This window comes from Lepisosteus oculatus, chromosome 1 (genome assembly GCF_040954835.1).
Source record: "Lepisosteus oculatus isolate fLepOcu1 chromosome 1, fLepOcu1.hap2, whole genome shotgun sequence".
NCBI lineage: Eukaryota > Metazoa > Chordata > Actinopteri > Semionotiformes > Lepisosteidae > Lepisosteus > Lepisosteus oculatus.
This window is the reverse complement of record NC_090696.1, coordinates 76,388,663-76,401,988: the sequence shown is the minus strand read 5'-3', so window position 1 is coordinate 76,401,988 and position 13,326 is coordinate 76,388,663. Positions and strand designations below refer to the sequence as shown.

Here is a 13,326-nt window from a genome sequence, read left to right as displayed (position 1 = left end):
GATTACTTGTATTAGGAGTTCTAGTATCTGGGTATGTAAAGGTGAAGAATACTTTAAGATTGCATGTACAGTAAATACAGTTGCAATATAAGCTAAACAATAACAAGGAAGGGAGCAAACAATTAGCCAATTAATTATCAAATTAAATTACATCGCATCACCATCAACAAAATCACTATTATAGTATAGCAACTTATTATTACAGCAAATTATGCAGATACTAATTGACCTGTTTAATTTATTGTTTGTGTGGAGTTAAAGTAGCTCATTATCATTTAAAAGAAAATGGAAATGTGCTCTCATAGTTGTTCCTTCTGGGAGAATGGCTGAGTGAGGTCTCAAGAGTGAAGTTAAAGTTGGGAAATTAAACTGTTAACCATAAATTAAACACAAGCAAAAGCATATATTAATACAGATTCAATATACAATGTAGTCTGATGCTGTGTGCATTTTAGAAAGATGCTTGCAGAAAGGAACTCCTGTCTTATGACTTATGTCTTATGAAGAAAAAAGGAAAGTATCATTGTTTCTCAGCTTTAAAGGTTATTTTTCTCTGACCAACAGACTCAGGATACTTGTCTACCTACAGTACAACTGCCACCCATTATTCTCTCGCCCTCTGGAAGATGCTGAGAACAAAAATCCTCTAATATTAATGATAAAATTGAGCCACTGCTGAGGATGACTCTGAAATGTTCATGCTTGGTGCTTATGAAGAAGATAACAAATTATGCTTAATTACTGTAAAGTTGCTTCATTAGACTGTCTGAAGATATGTCATGTATATATAGAATAGTGGAAGGGTGACAACTCGCAGCAAAAATTATTCTGTTGAGAGGGGAGGAGCATTGTGGGAGGTCTCAACGGTATAGTGCTCTCCTGCATTCAGGTCTCAGAAAGGACAGAGGCTTTATTTAAACACTGCATCACATCCTTATGCCTGCACAATTTAAGTAACTGCATCCGCAGGCCAAAGTTTACTACCAAACTCTGGGAAAGCAATTACAGACTAATGGCCTCATATCCACATGCTGCATTCAAAGCCTAGAGGTGGTAATGTGGAAAAATAGATAATAGTTCCAGACTTTCTCATTACCCCTCAGCAGCTTTTTTATTTAATTCATTAAATTGCTGTGGAGGTAAGTAAAGGGTCCTGTTTTCCTGAAGTGTTTCTCATAACAGAAAATTACAGACAGGCTTCCAACAACCAATAAGTACAAGTCAACTATTCCCGTCCTTGCAGTGTCAAGAGGGGAGTTAATACCATACTTTGAGGACATTTTCTCTGACACCTTGAAGGGCTATAGCTCTGATCAACAGGGGGGAATCAAATAATTCTGTGAAAAATATGGAGGGAAAAAAAAAATCCTTCATTCGAGTTTATTCCAGAAAAATAAAGAAATCATCCATACATCAACTTGACAGTGCTTATTACATCGGTGAGTCCAGCGTCAGAGACTATTCCAGAAGCTCAGGGCACAGGGGACGACAGAAGTGGGGTGCTATCCTTCACCAGCCCACAGAGAAAGGGGCCATTTGGAATAGCCATTCAAACCTAGCCAGCCTGTTTCTTGAGTGTGGCTGGAAACCACAGCACCTGCAGAAAAAACACAGACAGTGGCTGAGCAGACCAGAGTCCCCAGCCCTGGAACAGGACAGCGGAGCTGAGAGCCATGAGAGTCGGGGGTCCTGACTGCTGTGCCACTGCGCCCCTCCATGAAATGGTACAGAGGATAAAAAACTTGAAGAAACAGAAATAAACCTGGACAGAACTAAAATAATACAAATGCCTTCTTGTGAAAAAAGGAAAGACAGCTGGGTGGAAGCCGTGATATTAAGGCAACTAGCAAAAAGCTATTTGCAGAACTGGTGATTATTCTGGTGTCTATTCTGCTGAGTTAATTAGCACATTTCTACTTGAAGCATTTATTGAATTAGAAGGACATGACACAAATCAAGGAAACGTGAAAGAGCTGTGTCCCTGAAAGGGTTGTTTTTTCACCCCATCTCATTACCACGTGAATCTCTAAAATGATTCATTTTAATAATGATCCACACATAACTGCAAGAGGCTTTAACTCTTTATTTCCCATCCCGTCAGGTGCTGGCAGAGATCTACATAGCTTTGTATTGACTGGAAACTTTCACTTAAAAAAAAAAAAAGGTAAAAGTCTATACCAGAGCCATAGTGCCTCACTGGGCACAAACTCATCCTGCTTTCTGTAGCGTTAAGGGGTCTGGGGACAGAGATAAATCCCCCAGGAATGCTGGGACCATCTTTTACAGCTGGGTGGTCTGGAGCCACTGGGATAGAAAACCACAGCACTGTTTAAAGTGGTGACTCAAGCCCACAACCTCCCACTGTGCAAAGATTTTACAATATTAATTTATAATATAATACATATATACAGTATATACTATGCAACTACTATATACTTTATGTGTAATGTAAAATAAAAAGTAAAATACAATTCAGAGCCACATACTGTATAAGGGGCTCATTGGGCCAGAGCTCATCCTGGTTTCTGTAGTGTTTAGAGGACTAGAGAGCACATGGCTCCCCATCTGGATGGGACATCAATCCCATCCAAACACCCAGCAACACTGCTCCGCACTTATACAGCTGAGTGGACTGGAGACACTGCGGTAAAGTACCATGCTCAAGGTACTAGAAGAAGAAGGTACTGTATGTGTGTGTAGTTAACTTCTCAGGAATTTGTCATTTTTGCTTCCAAACAGTTGAGAGTAGCTCATAACTTTTTGTTGAGCCTGATTTTGAATCACATACGTACGAATCCTTCGTATGTTCACAAGGGACAGCAATGGAGTGCGAAGGAAATGCTTTTCCTTCCTGTCACGGACGTCCAGGGGGACTAACCGTGGGGAGCAGGAGAGTGGAAAAAGACCCATATGCGTAGTGGCGAGACGGGAAAAAGGCCCGGGCTCATTAGTGCAAAGAGTTCAGGGAATGCCGTATAGAAACCTATGCCCTCAGGGAGCGGACGTGGGGGCGCCGTGGTGCTAGGCGGGTCTCAGGACATCCGAACGTCAGTGCTGAGTGAGGACAGAGTGCAAGACCCGGAAATATATAGCCCAAGGGAAAGAGAGGGACAGGAAGGACAGCAGACTAGGGACAGGACAGAGAAGGAGCGCCCTCTGGCTGCAGAGGGTGTGACACTTCCAGCATGGAGTAAACCTTTACCTGAGCTCCCTGCTTCAGCAGGCTTTCTCCTCTGACCCACCTGTACCTTTAAGCCATTTATCTTCAACACAGCACAGATAACACAGCCCTCTGTTGGAAGTACAGCGTCCCTCACCTGCAGCACCCTAACCCCGACTCAGGAGGTGCTGTGTCGCTGAGAGCCGAGAAAACCCTGGCCAACTACTCCCACTCTCCTCTTTGTGGACTTATAAATGCCATTACCTGTGGAGCTATTCAGGCGGGCTCTGGAGTTTTCAACATGATTTAGAGATTGCATACAGATTGAATAAACAAAAGACACAAAAGAGGCCTTTCTGAATCAACTTCTCCCAGCACATATCATTCCCGAAAAATTTCTTCTGTCACTTTCATCTCTCACTAAAACATATCATCTATACAGTGTGTGTATGATCCCATATCAAGCGTGAGTTATCTTTCAGTGAAAACTGTGACTTTAGAAAAGATTTATTTCTGCTAGCAAAACTACAGTATAAAATGAGCGTTTATCATGAATATCATACTTGAACAGTATTAAAATATTTTTCCATTTTTTTTCAATTTCAATCTATTTGCCGAATACAGCATTCTAATGGAATGGAATATTATCAAATAGGCCTTTCATTCAAAGAAATATAGGCCAATTGTACTTCTCAATACTTTTCAATTTGTTTGTATTCCTTTTGGAATTAGATTTCCTTTTTGCTATGATTGTGTGGGATGAAATTATCTCTTTAAAAAAAAACATCTATCTGTCAGTAAAACAAAAAAAAAAACACATTTAGACCAAGTAGCAAAGAAAAATCACTAAAGGCAAGTGAAACAATAAGAAAATTGCTGGTTGTCACTATTAGATTTTTATTAAAATATATTAAATGTAAGCACAGGTTTCTCTTACAGAGTGTAACTGAAATTGAGAAACAGGAGACATAATTCTAATAGGAAGGGTATATTCATAGGTATGAGTACATTTGCATTGCTTGTGGTTGTTTCACAATAATTTGTCTCTATTATTTTCTCTTGATTGATTCTTTGGAAACTGCCAATTACAGAACCTAATTAGGAATTAGAAACCTAAAGTGAAACCTTCAATTCCAGGCCTTGGGCAACAGAAAATATGTGCTGCTGGAGGAAACGAAGACGTCCACATAGACTGAGGTCAGACATTTGACTCTACTTGCCTGACGTTTCCAAAAAAATAGGCATTCCTAATATACAGTAAAATACGTCATTTAGATTTTTTTATTTAAGGAATTTTACTTTAAGTCAAAAGGGAATAGAAAAATGAGAGAAAGTTATCAATGCCTACACGTAAATATGCTGTTAAACTGTCTGCAATGATTTCTGGTATTGTAGGATGAAAAATGCATATTCCACAAGCCATCGAAATAGGCTGCTATGTGATCTGACTGAAATGAGGTACAGAATTACCATAAATCCATTCTAGAGGCTTTTAGAAACCACTGTTCAAAAAGATATGAGTGAGGTGGCTTTGTGTTTCCATGTACTGTACCAGCAGTCTAAATGAGGTCACCCGACAGGATAGACCAGTGAGACAACTTTCTCTATCACAGCAACAATTTTAAACTGGCAGCGCCTTTAGGATCATTATCATGTTGAAAACAAATGTTTTAAGTGCAAGGGCTCCTTTTATGAATATTGCATAACATTGGAGAACATGTACAGTATATATACAGTACTGTATAGTACCTTCACAAAACCTACTGTTTGTGTGCTAGCATAATAAGCCCAATCCTCCCCCTTACCAAGTTTATGTACTGTAGGCAAAATTTAAGATTCAATCTCCTGTACTTCTCAATAACTCCACATCTTTGAATTAAAAATAATTTAGACTGTTCCCAGGCCAGTTTTTTCCCTGGTTATGAAACGGTGCCCATATTATCATACTGTATGTGGATCTGGTGTCTGTAGGGAGGTCCAGATGGGAAATTTGGGGGAACAGCAGAGTAGCACTTGAATGACTGGATTGTTCTGCATTATCATTGCTATACATCTTCATCATTAGAAACCGAGTGGTAGTACAAACAAGCAGTAGTGGTTGTTAATATCAAGAGAAGAGCACTGTAAATATTTGAGGTTTTAAAGTATACTACCCAGTTCCTCTTTTAGCAATGTTCATAGAAAGCATTCTTTTGAATTGTACTCACTCAGAATTCTGTTACATGTCATCAAAACAGCTTTTTTTACAGCTCACAAAGCATTTGACCATATTCAGTAAAAATATGTTTTGAGAAAACACCAGCAATCATTACGAGCAGATCACACAAAAATCATCCCTTGCTTATACACAGTCTGATGGCACTGCTGATGGACGTTGCATTACAGTAAGTGTTCTAAACAGCAGAAAATTGCTTGTGTCACCTTCTTTGCTGTGTTGCATGGTTATTTAGTCTCGTAACCTTGGTTAGACCCAGCTCAGAATGCATACAAGTCAGTTCGCCTTCAGAATTTAAATTCTTCTCTATTCCTCCTTATTGTTTAGACAATAAGACTCCTTTTAAAAGACTCCTCATATTTATACAGTTCTTTAAACATGAGGGGTGTTAATTGCTTTTCTACTTTTCCTTCGTAAATGAATTAGTCTGGTTGATACCACATGATGTCTGCAAAACTTGCTGTATTCCAGCAGAGCAATTTTGTGACAGAATTCTAGGATTTCGGTTCTAGGATTTTGACATAGGAAGTCAAATCCCATAAAAAATAATCTAGTTTGCAAGGAAGAGTTCACTCAATAATCATGTTAATAAATACAACATTTGCTATGTATACCCCTGTATATATTGTTTTAATAAAAGCACTCTTTATTTTGATTTTCAGATGCATTCAGGGAAGATTATTTTTTCATTTCAGTTATGACCATATTTTCTCTCTTTTCTGTTAGTAAAATAAACAGTTCTCATAGTTCCCTAGATCTCAGATTCTTATGGGTGTTCTGTGTCTGCTATAACATTTTTGTTCTGTCCAGTTATGTAATATGTAAAACAGAATGATTAAATAGTTTTTATTTACACTGTTATGATAAACAATGTAAACAGTGTCTTCTAATTAAATGGATTTGAAACATCTCCCGAAAGGCTGTGATGCTTTCTCTTCAGAGAATCTGTAGCAGAATTACAACTGTCTTGGTGAATTGTGGTATGCGCTAATTAAATGATTAATAATACCCAAAGCCTTGGTCATGGGTCATTTTTAGGCATTTATTAATTAGAAGTAATGTGAGTTGCCCAATTAGCAGACAAAGAGCAAAAGAAACTGAAAAATAACAGATAAGGCATCAAGAAGTACAGTAACTACTCCATTCTAGCCACATCAATTCATGTCGTCAGTGCTATTAGGAAGACCACTTCCTCTGGAAATCCTTCTTGACCAGCTTGATTTGAATACCTAAAAGTCAATGCTCCCTTTCTTTTCCCAGACAAAACGAAAACAAAAAAAGTACTAATCATACTGTGATAGCTGACTGTGTCAGATTCTCTAGGGAAGACTGATAAAAACAATAAGCCATAAAATAAAAACAAAACTCAGCAGTCAGAAGAGTTAGACTGCAATGCAAAATGCTAACAAATTCTCAGTACCAAATCCACAACTTTGAACGTTAATTAAAAACCTGTCATTTTAAAATACGAAACATAGGCCATGGATCACAGCTATCTGAACCTTCCTGTACCACTCTGAATGCTTGTTTACCCATTCACAGATCTCGCCGACACAAACAACCTAATGTGACATCTTATTTCCAGGCAAGATAAACAGTGCAGTGATCTAATTTTATAGCTTGGAAGGCAATGCAAGAAAGAAAATATTTTTGCCTTCGTTTTTCCAGTAGAAAAAAGAACTGCACATTAAAAGCACTACACTTCTCTGTCTTTTTGTATAATACAGTACACTGTAGATGTCAGATTGTACAATGGCGTTGTAAAATGTATGACCAGATCACATTTGCTTTTATTTGGCATGTTAATGGGTGTTCAGTAATCCGGTAAATGTTCATGTCTTTTTTTCTGTTTTCAAAGATATTGATGGTTTGAGTGATACATTTAACACCTTTCAATGCAATTATACACTTTTTGTTTTGAAAATCATCTTTGCAGGAGCTAATCCTTTTCTGCTTTGAGGTATTCACCTTTACACTACTACTGTATCTTTTGATGTCTGCTATCGTTGTTCCAGTGGAATACAGACTGAACGTCAAGAAACCATCATGTGAAAAGATTATTCTTTGTTGCCTAGCATCTACTTGGAATTAATGGATTTGCTTTCAGTGACACCAAGTGCCATTGGCTGCTGTAAGAGAGAAACATGTGTGAAATAGTTGTTGAAAATCTATAACAAAATAAGAAAAGCTCTCTCTGCCTATTGTTTTCTTGTTGCAGTCTTAAATTAAAACCAGAAACTGTACAAAAATGGTTTTAAAGATTAGATCAACAAAAACAAAAAACACAAATCAAAGTTTAAAAAGATGTTTCAGCTGTATATGGAAATATATTCTTTCATTGCCGGCCTTACTTCCATTTCCTGTTGCTGTGTATAATTATGCGATATTATAACATACAATAAGGCAGCACTGAGGCATGACAGTTGGCACTGCTGCCTCACGGCTCTTGAGTTCTGGATTCCAGACTCGGGCATCTTGTGTGTGGAACCTGAGTCCTTCCTCCCACCCTCCAAAGACATGCATTGGAATCCACCCAGGATGTGGTACCTTCTATTCGCATCTTGAGGCCTATCCCAGCAAGCAATGTGCCCAAGGCAGAATACACCCTGGACAGGGCACCAGTCCGTTGCAGGGCACACACACACACTCACTACAGGGGCATTTACATTCATACTGTATGTTTAACCGAATATACTGTAGATATCCATTCATCCATTCTCTAACCACTTAGTCCAGTTCAGGGTCATGGGGGAGCCAGAGACTGTCCCAGCAAGTAACAGGCACAAGGCGAGATACACACTGGACAGGACACCAGTCCATCGCAGGGCAGACACACAAACATGCACACACTCACACCAAGGTCACTTTTCCCAGAAGCCAATTAGCCTGCCAGGAAACCGGAGCACTCAGAAGAAACCCAGAGTAAACACAAGAAAAACATGCAAACTGCACGTACTGTAGATTGAGCTACGGGCTCCAGCACTGTGAGGATTAACTAATCACTACGACACCAGAAATACAGGGGAAAAAATAGTTCCATTCTAATAATTTCTTGTGAGCTAAGCAGATTCTGTGAATTCATTATTATTATAGACTCATTAGCTTGTGCATCTAAAAGCCTGCTTTCCTCATTCCCTTGTCCCCACTCCAGTCTTTTCCTTTATTGACAGCAAATATTAAAACAACAGTATTGGGCATTGCATTATTACTTGATTAATGTCAATCCTGACCCAGCAGGAAGGATCACAGAAACTTAGCACTTTTAGTTTATATATTATTTAGATACAGTACAAGCACCTGACAGTAGCAGGTACTGATAAGATTTCTTGTACATCATACTGTAGAAGCTGACCAAGTCCACACGAGAGCCCAAGTGGCTCACTGGGCCAGAGCTCATCCTGGTTTCTGTGTGATGTGGAAGAGCTGTGACTGTGGCTCTCCCCTGGATAGGTCACTAATCCATCTCAGGGATCACCCACCTGCAATACTGCAAAACTTATACATTAATAACAATAAAATCAATTAAACACTTTCTACTTTAATCAGAGAGATACACCATGAAAAATTTTAAGCTTGCATTTCATTTGCCCGAGAAAGGAATATTCTTTAATCTTAGGAGAGGCACAGGTGCATTTTGGCAAATGTAAAGGTACGTTTAAAGAAAAAAAAGCAGTTATTTAGATTACAATAGTGTGCATTTCAAATAGAGTACTGTATGTCTTGCACATGAAGTAAATCAGTAGCACATAAATGAAAGTACTCTTTTACAGTTACAGAAGAGTTTATTTAAACTAGCCATGTTAATCTTTGCTTGTTACTATTTAAAGTAGGGAGGCACATCACCTTGCAGAACAATGTCATTGTGATTTCACAAATCACCTTAGTTCTTTAAACCTGCACACTGTAGGGTTCTAAACATCACAGTTTCATTTATTTTTTGAAAGGTAATTACATACTGTAGCTGGTTTTATGTATCAAACATAAGACAGACATATACAACAATTACCTGATTGTTTCCATTTTTTTTAGATGATCTTTATCTTTTCCAAATCTTTTTAAATTCTTTCCATCGCTTAATTGACCAGCTTTTTCGGAAGTGCCGTGAATCTCCTTTTTTAAGTTTTAAACAAAGTTGATGTTTGTCTTTAAATTATGTTAATTAAACAGCCATCCATTTTAGCAACAAAGGCCTGGGACTCACATTAATATATTGAATTATTCATTTTCTCTCTTTGAATTAATTAGAATGAATTAGAATGCCCATGAACAATAAAATTAACAGTTTTTTGTTCGGGGTTGGGCTAGAGCACCTTGAATGTATCCAAGGCTGATGAACTCAAGAGGCTCTGCCACACTCAGTTTATACTGAGACAAAAGCTAAAAGATCTGAGACCCCTTTGTGTGAAAGGTGCTGCAGGCAAAATATCTGCAGAAATGAAACTGCAGAAGTATCTCCCAAAGTGAGTAAAATAAAATAAGAACTTCTATTCTTGCTTAAGTACCATGCCTAACTTGCGTGTGAGGATATAAATTGTAGCAGTACTGTTCGTGTGCTCATCTATAATTCTCTGGAAGATGACTTCCTTAATTCAGTGAAGACTGGCAGTGCCATGAGAGCACAGCTCATAACCATTAACTGAAGGTGCACAAGCTCACTCACTCGAAACACACGTGATATTAGAAATATTATAATGTCAGTTTTGTTCTCTGCTTATATTTAAACACACTTCACGTTTTGTGTTTGTTCACATTGGCTTTAGTGATATATTTCGCCTTGTTCCTTTGACAGTACGTGCTGCATGCATGAAGTTATCCTTTGTTCACGTTGGCACGTGCTACATAAAATTATCTGCTGCTTGAAAATGGAGAGACTTACTGAGATGAAGGATTGCATCTGAGACCCATGCATGGAAAATGAATTCACCTAAAGTGTCCTTTTTAGTTTTGTTCTATCTTGAACGTCATGAGAAAATCAGGTCCCCTGATCCCAACATGATCTATGTGTGCTCCTCACTATAAGCATGATGTACTAATGCATCTTAAGATTCAAAACAAGGAGGGATCTATACAGCAGCCTGCAATGCATACGTAAACGATAGTCTAACCAAGGTTTAAATTGGTCTTTTCTAAATTTTAAATTTTCCAAAAATAGATGGCACAGTGGCATTGAGGTCCCGGTTTGTTTCCAGCCTGAGACACCTTTTCCTTGTGTACTTGTGGGAAACATTAAGCTGCCCTGTTTCCTCCCACCTTTTCAAAGACAAACAAGTGTCTTACAATGTGTGGATGGGCCCTGCGTACCATCCAGGGCACTGTATAGTGAACCATGTGATTCTGGGATAGATTCAGCCCTCATTAGGAATAAGCAATATTCTCATAATGGATGGATGGATTTTACAAAAACAGATTGAAACAAGAACCAAATGATACAGCATCCCCACTTACAACCACTGGGTATACTCACTATAAAATGTCTGCTAAAGAACCCCTGGAATAAAGTCAAACATCTAAGGTAGAAAACACTATAAGTACATAGTCTCTGAGAGAGAGCAAAGCTTTCAGGTCACGTCAGGAGTCTTTCCACTCATGATTGCTATAGATCTGACTAATCTACAGAAAGGGAAAAACTGATGAGTTATTGGAGACTACTTGACAGGGGGTGAGGCAAATGAAATTTAAAAAGATGGATACAAGAAAAATAAATATAAAAATAAATATATCCATTATCTAAACCCAAATATACGATTCTTATATTGACTGCAAATTACGTTTCACTGGGGATAAATGTCAGAATATCTTCAGTCAGATACTAACTGATACTGTTACCACTGAAATACAAAACTGACTTGACAACACTCCCAGAAATTATTTTACTTCTTGCAAGAAAGAGCTGGTCTGACTAGAGCTTTATGTTAAGACCCAGTTTTCTTGTCTGTTCTAAGTTGAACAGCAAAATAATTCTAATAATATGATACTGTCGATGCTTCAGTTTTGTGATGCTGTTTCTTTGTTATTTCACAAGCTAATGAGGGGAAGACAAAATAATAATTTATTTCAGAAATTCGGTGCATTTAGGAAGAAAAAAAGTTACTTTTATAGCATCCAACCTTTTGAAAATGAAATTTAGATTAATTCTATTCCCCTTTATTCTCTTGTAGTGCTTCAGTTTAAAGGAGAGATGTATATATTTCAGACATTTCTCTTAACATGTCTCATGTCTCTCTTAACATTTCTCTTTTCGTTGGTGTTTTAAAATTATGTACATTATGTAGCTTTATTGAATCTTGATACCTGAACTCCAGCTACAGTAAAGACAAATTAGGGCTCTTCTAAAAGGATGATGACAATGACAAATTCATTTTGAATGAAAGAAAGGATGAATGATGAATAATAATGATGATGATGTACATTCTCCATCGTTAATTTTACTGAATGATTTATTATTTCTAATCTTTCCATAACTGAATTTGTTTTGTCATAGGAGAAAAAATTGACTTTACAGATGAAAGCAATAAAGTGTAGTAAAGGTATATATAATAACAAAAAACAACTATTTTGTATAGCACTTTTTTATAGCCCATACTACACTCTAATTAAAAAATAAAAATGATATAAATCTAATATATCCTAAAGGTAAAAAAATCACCAAAAAAAAAACTATTCTGATCTATCGAGTAAGTTTGTAAGTCTATAGACGTGGTCAGCCCCTAAAATTATTTGGGGTAGGCTGTAGATGTATGATGAATCATATTATCATCTAGAGACATCTCCAGAGTACTTTTTGTATTCAGTCAATCTTTAATGAATCTTAGATGAAGATCATCTTTAATTATATCTTCAGAATCATCATATGCGTATCGTCAAACATTTGAAGGTATCCTTATTATTTAGAGACATCTCCACGCGACTTTGTGTGACTTGTCGTACCGATGGATGGTGGGAACACATACTGTACTGCAGCAAAATCCAGAGGAGCCGAGTTAAGGTCACGTGGAGAAGCGTAAACAAGGAACACATCAGATCCATACCGAGGAGCCGCGCCATGTAAGGCCTTGAAGTGAGCTCCAGGATCAGCTCAAACCTTGACCTGCCTGTGGAGCTTGACATATACTTTCAGCTGTAACTGTGCGGGAGTGGGGACAGCCGCGGCGAGCCCTGTTCAAATTCGACACCCCGTCCGAGGAGGTGGAGGCACCAGTATGAGGTATAGTGAAAACCGAAAAATAAAAGGAAAAAGAAACAGCCCACTGCTTTGCACAGCGGCGTTCAGAGTGGACTATCCATATCTAACGGGGTCCAGTCTGGGGGAAAAAAGAAACCGCTTGGAACAGCGGTACCCAATCTGGACTGTCCCTATTTAACGGGGTCCAGACTGGAAGAAAAGGAGAGCGAGGCCAGAAACAAAAGAAAACTCAACCTGCCCAGGTGAATCCTCACAGTGGGACAGGAGAAAAGAGAAAGGAAATAAGAAGAAGCGAAAAACGAGTCCTCAACGCTCTTTCACCACAACCCCCTCCGGGACGGTTGCTGGAAGGTTCTCCCCTTGCGGGGAGCCTGCTTGTCCCTCCGGGGAGGAGCTCAGTGTGTCTTAAAGGGCCCCCGCAGTTACACCTCGTCCTTAATTAGTCTGAACAGCTGCGGTTTCTAAACAAAGCTTCGCCCTTCATCCAGGGCTCCGCCTCCACACTGAAACCACCCAGCGTAATTCCACACATTAAATAATGCTAGAATGTGAGTGGTTTATGAACCTATGATTGTAAGAAAAGCAGTTGATTATATATTAAACACAACAAATTCATATTTTTAAGCAGTCTAACAAAGAAAAGTTAGATTGTCCTTAAGGAATTTGGATCGGATGTTAATAGTCAGCCAATACTTGCTTGGCTGATGTGTACAGTGTTGTGACATTGTTATCATGTAAATTCAAAGGCAAATTCTGGGTAGAAACACA

At 38.4% G+C, this 13,326-nt stretch overlaps 1 long non-coding RNA gene across 1 annotated transcript; it reads right to left on the bottom strand.

Moving 5' to 3' along the window:
• Window positions 1-1,365: 1,365 nt before the first annotated feature.
• On the bottom strand, window positions 1,366-12,863 carry LOC138241370 (uncharacterized). The gene is made up of 2 exons (XR_011190593.1): window positions 12,457-12,863; window positions 1,366-1,597 (listed from the first exon to the last, which is right to left on the bottom strand). It is a non-coding gene; the product is annotated as an uncharacterized lncRNA (long non-coding RNA).
• Between the last annotated feature and the right edge of the window lie 463 nt (window positions 12,864-13,326).